This window comes from Acipenser ruthenus, chromosome 1 (genome assembly GCF_902713425.1).
Source record: "Acipenser ruthenus chromosome 1, fAciRut3.2 maternal haplotype, whole genome shotgun sequence".
NCBI lineage: Eukaryota > Metazoa > Chordata > Actinopteri > Acipenseriformes > Acipenseridae > Acipenser > Acipenser ruthenus.
The window spans coordinates 55,562,957-55,569,416 of record NC_081189.1 but is presented as its reverse complement, the minus strand read 5'-3'; the positions used below and the strand labels follow the sequence as shown (position 1 = coordinate 55,569,416).

Here is a 6,460-nt window from a genome sequence, read left to right as displayed (position 1 = left end):
TGATTTAATTATAAACTACACACAGCAAACAAATCACAAACATACAAAACAATTATATTTATAGACTGGTATTAAAAATGGACATCTATAAAACATAAGGAGTCCAGCTCCCTGCGTTAACTTTGGATACAGTGACAATTGTTGTTGTTCCTTAACAGTAATTATGGGTTGGACAACAAATAAATAAACACAGTGTCTCTCTTTTATTGTCCAGTTAGCAGCAAATCAATCTGTCCATTACTTTATTAATCTCTTTCCATCCAAGGATAAACGAAAAGGAAGACAGGACTGATATTTAGTGATGCGCATCAGTACATGATAGCCTTGACAGAATCTGATACCATGCTAGTTTCTGAGTTCAAAATCAGACATGCATACAGAAATAATGCAAAACAACAACAATATTTATGAATGCCAGAATATCATTTTAGCTAGATCTTTTATTTGTTTAGGAGCTTGTCAGAATTTGATGACATCAAGTCTAAACCCTAACAGAATGTATATGTATGTAATGTTTTACTATATATGTATTTATCATGTATTACATTAGTGCAGTGTATTTGTATGTAAAGGTTGTCAAAATCTATAATCCATAATTAAAAAGTATAGACCAATTTGTATTTTACAAGATGGAAATATTATTATTAAAGTTTTGAGTTTGGCTTAAATAACAGTTAATAGATAATAGGGGTCTATGTTTTTAAACAACTCTAGTACTTGCATGCAAAATATTTCCAAACTATAATTACTGACACATTAAGCTACTTGCACAATTATACTGTGGGTTCTTTCTGTTTAAAAAAAAAGTATTGTGCAATTCTGAGTGTGAGTTGATCCACGTAGGACATGTTCTGTAAACTTTATATTTTCCAGTTTAACAAAATATAGAAGATCCCTATTCCAATCAAGGGCCTGCTTTCTCGGGCTTCTAACTAATAAGGTTGAAAAGGAAAAGGAATCTGGTGGCAGTTTTGAAACAGTAATTTCACTAAATTAGCACCTCACCGAAAAGCCCAATAAGTGGGGGTTGGGGTTGTGCGAAAGCCAAGAATGGGACCCAAAGACAGTCCTGAATGAGGCGTACCTGGGGCAAGATTAGCATATACATGTACTGTATTTTCAATATCAGACTAGAGCTGCTGCCAAGTCAAAGTCTACTGTTTTTGTATAGTGTATTACCATTTATACATTTCTTCAGTAACTGCATCTGACAGAGTCTCAATTCAAACCAGTTTCATGTAAGTCCGTTGATTTAAACTGGGATCAATTTTCAAAGAAATTTCAACCCAGTGATGAAAATGTGGCATAAGTGGAGGTAATGCAAAATTTGCAGAGCACACACTTGGTTAAGAAATATTACCTGAGAGATTATAACCCTGTGCTTACATTCCAAGTCATGTTCTGTGTTGTTTAAACTAATTGAACCTCTGTTTAGATTGTGAAGTACTACAGGACTGGTATTGCCCATCCCTGGCACAGTAGACAATGAAAGGCAATGCAGAGACAATATTATGTTGTCAAGTCTATAGTTACTGGTAAATGTAATTATGTAAACATACTGTACAGTAACATGACTTTTATTGCAAAATCTTCCAGTGGAAATATAGAAAAAGTCTGTATATTAGACACACATAATTAATGACATTTTATAGGATTGCTAAATACAGGATTATGTAACCAATAAAACTAACAGATTTCCTAATCTATCTGTGTAACCACGAACAATAATCATGAAAATGACTTTGTATCACACCCACTGATTCATTCATTGAAGTAGGGTATATAAAACTGCAGACAAAGTTTATCTTCAGAACTTTTTTTTGGCTGCTCATACAACTGTTTTCAGAAGTACAGGTACAGTAATTATTATTATTATTATTATTAGTAGTAGTAGTATTATTATTAAATGTTGATAATGGTAATTTGTTAGAAAATATATGCTTTATGTTTTTAAATTATAGTTGTTTAATACCAGAATGTGATTTAATTAAAACTACTGCATTCTTGTGGGGTCTGATTTTCAAATCTTTGTAAACTATGATGAATAACTCATGTTGAATTTAATTATTGAAGTTTAGGACTCTTTAAAGCAGCCCTGTAAACCAAAATCTAGACCATAATTAACCTAACTGCAAAAACGATTGTTAATTATAAAAAGTCTGTCTTTAAAAAACAATTGTAATAAAAAAAATTGTACTGGTATAAAACTAGCAAGAAACAACTCAATTAAAAAGAATGTCTCCTTAAAAACATCCTTTATTGTAATAATAATAATAATAATAATAATAATAATAATAATAATAATAATAATAATAATAATAATATAACAGGTTTTCTAAGTACAATTACTTTTTATAGGAATTTTGACCAAAAGTTAACATTTCTCCATAAATAAGGTAAAAACTGAATTATTTAAAATAAGTTCCTCTCCAAAACATCCTAAATTAATATTAATTTGTAAATATCTTCCACAACCCCTGGAGTGGTGATAAATACTGGAAATGTTGCCTTTATCCTTCTGCTGTAAGAAGTACTTGGGCATTGTGTTTGGGTAAGCAGCTTTGTGAACATCGGTGGAATGTTCAGCTTTTTTTTCTTGAATAATTTACAATTGAAGCATGTTCCAAGTACTTATTACAACAGTATGGGGTTATACATGTCATCAATGCTATTTATATAAAAAAAAAAAAAAAAAAAAAAAAAAGCTGAACATTTTTGACGGGTTTTTGAGAGCACTTCTGAAATAACACCTCTACCACGACAAGCTATTATGAGTGTGTCATGTTTCATTTTATTTTTTTAATTTTTTTTTCTAGGTTAGTTTTAGGTTAGTACTGTACCAGTAGTGGGTTGAATTTTTTGTTTTACATTGTTTTCTGATTTTAAAATTTCCCGTCCATTGATGGAACAAATTCCTTTCAAACTTCTGATAAAATTGTAACAATTACCAATGTACTGTTTAAAAATTGACCCATAGTTTCAGGAATGACAGATAAGATAAGCCACAATGTAACCCCAGTATTGTTCTTAGTAGTTACTTACTAGTTTATACTGTTAAAACAAATGTAATCTGCTCTGAAAATGTGCATTTGCTTCTTGTAGTTTATTTCAGCTTCATTATTTCAGATTCCTCATGAAAAATGAAAGCAAAACAGAGACAATTACATTTCCCTTAAAAGTCTCAATGTAGTGTTCATGGATTGTAGTTCATCATTGACAGACTTAGATGTAATATTGATGCCTTTATTGTTTGCTATTATCTTACAGAACCAATCATACAACATGAAGCCTGTGATCTTATTGTTTTTATTTGCTGCAACAACTGCTGCTTTTCCAGTAAGAACTATTATTATTATTATTATTATTATTATTATTATTATTATTATTATTATTATTATTATTATGATGATGATGATGATGATGATGTCAAAATTGTATGCTAATGTATAAGGTTGTAACTGATTTGCAAAGCTTTCAGTCAGTCTTAGACATTTTTATTCTGAAAGCTCACTAAAAGCTATGGGCCAAATATTCAAAGCCTTGTGTGTGTCGCAAGGGGAGTTGTAGAGATTTTTTTTCTGCAAGTCTTTTTTGCGAAACAAGTTGCAATTTTGAGTGATGCTGTGTTGGAAAAAATGGGTTTGCAAGTTGTTCTCTCGCAAGTGCTTTTCCCTCAAATTTGGGGGAGGTGTCATGAATAATCCTGCAAATTCACCACCACAAGCTAAATTCAAAAGTTAATTTGCTCACAAATCACTATGCTGCATGGAAATCACTTAATACTGGTTACACGCCTCTTAATTATTTCGCAGGAAGTATTTCAGAACAATCTCTGTTTCTAGTAAAGCGTGAACATGAAACAGAAAAGGGGTAAATATCGTGCGGGCAGAATATACAGACAACGTATACCATTCCTTGACTTGTCTACCGAAGAAGTTCTTAGTCGATTTATACTTTGATTAAACATAATAACATTTTGGTTTTTTCCAACTCAAACGTTTAATGTATTTATGGTTTATTTTAAACAATACTAATTACCAGTGCACCCTACACAAACATTGGTTTGATCCATGGTCCGCGCTGTAGTAGTAATATCTGCAGAAACCGCAGTTTGTGGAGATTACAATAAATAAATAAATAAATAAATAAATAAATAAATTTCTATTTAGGCTAGATAGTTGTTAGCTTGGTTTGTTTTTATTCTCTATTAATTAAATTCTATTCATTGAAAAAAAGGAGAGAGAGAACCAGACCGTTATTATTGTTTTTATATATTTTTTTTGAATAGGGGAAGTTAGCAGGCAATGTTCCTGCAGGGGGGTAGGTGTACAGGCAGGCATGAACGCGTTAAAGTTCAACACTAACCCGAAATAAAATGTTGTTCCTGTTATTAAGCAAAAGTATAATCGGAAGCAGTGGTATTTAAAAATAACAGAAGCCAGATTTCACTTTAGTGAAGAAGGCTACAATATTTGTTTTCATTAAAAACGTGTTGTTTATTGAAATTAACGTTCAGCTTTCATATTGAAGCTTGCTGTGTACTACTCATTCAATCAAACCAAGTAGTGTAGGGATTTGCTTGTATCGTTCAAGACGTTTTTAAAATCAAGTAAGCTTATTTCATTTGTGTATAAAAAATGACAATAGAGTCACAGTCCTTCTTTCACAGCCAGTGTCATATTTATGGCACGTAAATGGTAAAGTAATTAAATGCCCCTGGCAGTAGACTGTCTCTGTTTAGCGCTCGCAAGAACTTGCAGAATGGATAAAACTGTGTTGAGAATTGTAAGAAAACACATTTGCGAGCAAAACATTTAATTACATTTTTAACTTTCATAGCTGAAGAGGTGCTGGGGCTGTGCCTCGTCAAGCCCAAATAATGCATCTTCATTTTGCAAAAAGTTGTGATGGTTATATACCTCGAAAGAGTTGCGATTGATTTCCTGTGTTAATTCATGTTAATTTATTCTTTTCCGCAGCGCTGCGATAATTGCAGTTTCTCTGCATCTCTTAGATTTCACTCACTTGCGATTTTACGCAAAACATTTGCAACGCAAGCAGAGTTGCGAGAAAGATGAGAAAATTTGCAAGACCTTTGAATATTTGCCACTATGTTTTTCCATTACCTTAGAAAACAAAATGAATGCAGCACAGAAAGCCTATTTTCTGAGCCCTGTAGAATACTTGTGGTTGCTTATGCGTCTTAGGAGAGTATGTTGAGTCAAGTGGATGTTGCATTGCTTATGTTTTTTGAGGCTATCTCAGATGAACTTTTTTTTATCTATTTAATATTGGTTAACTTGTTGTGTGTTCTGTATGTTTGCCTATTGTTGGTTCTGCTTAATTATGTGTCATGCTTACTAACAAAACGCCTCTAACAAAAATGCTTCTGAAAAGAGTCCCCAAGTGTGACTTCCCCAACATAACATAATTCCCTGTGATTCAGCATTTACTATGATATACAGCACTTTTGTGTGCTATCAGCACATTTTAGTACTAGTACATGTTTGAAGGGATTTTTATACATTTTATTTACATTATAACAGGCCCTGTCAAGAAAACATTATTCCCAGTTGTCTTCATCTTTATCTTCATCATCATCATCTGAAGAAGAAGAAGAAAGGCCAAAGAGCACCTCGACAGCTCTGCCAAGCACAATTAAAACTGTTACTGCAACAATGCCTACCACAGCTACACCTTCTACACCTCTCAGTAACTGCACCATTATTACAGATCCTTTTGATACCACACCCTCAGGACCAGCCAGTACTATGACTACAGGTAGTAGAGGTGATAACAACATTAAAGCGTATGTAGCAAAACACCAGTATGTTAAATATTAAATGTACAATACCTGCTAGATTATCCAATACACCTGATAATCAGATCAAAATTGGTGTTGAGAGAGGATTGCCGATAAATGTGTTTCCACAGTAATTTAGAATCTGTATTTTTCCATGTATTATGCTATAGACCTGTTGTCTTTGTTTTGGTTATACACAGCTGAAAAACCATCCATGCACTCATATGTACTTTAATAAAGATAAACATACCTTTATACAATAAAGTGTAAACCATACCAAGTAACCTGTATAGAATGCCTTCCACATACACTGATATTAAATCATATGTACCAAGCTTTAGCTTAAGTTAATTGTAGGCTGCTTTTTATGTCTGTTTTAATGTAATAAATCATACATGATACCTTGATTTTAGTGGAGATGAAAAACAAATAAAGCTGGATCACTTTTTTCAAGTAATAAGAGTTAATTACTTAATTTATCTCGTGTTTCTTAATAGCTGGTGTAGCGTCAGAGTGGGTCATAATATCATTCTGTGTATGAAAGTAACAGAATTGAAATATACAGAGGGGGATATTAAGCCATTCTCTGTGTCTATTTGGTTTCTGGTCACAAACTCCCCCATTGACAAAGAATGCTTTTAAAAAGAGTCGTAAACT

The 6,460-nt window shown here is 32.5% G+C and overlaps 1 long non-coding RNA gene across 1 annotated transcript; it reads left to right on the top strand.

Annotated features, from left to right (window-relative positions):
• Positions 1-1,640: 1,640 nt before the first annotated feature.
• Positions 1,641-6,251, top strand: LOC117964507 (uncharacterized). The gene is made up of 3 exons (XR_004661107.2): positions 1,641-1,854; positions 3,268-3,336; positions 5,547-6,251. It is a non-coding gene; the product is annotated as an uncharacterized LOC117964507 (long non-coding RNA).
• The last annotated feature ends 209 nt before the right edge of the window (positions 6,252-6,460 follow it).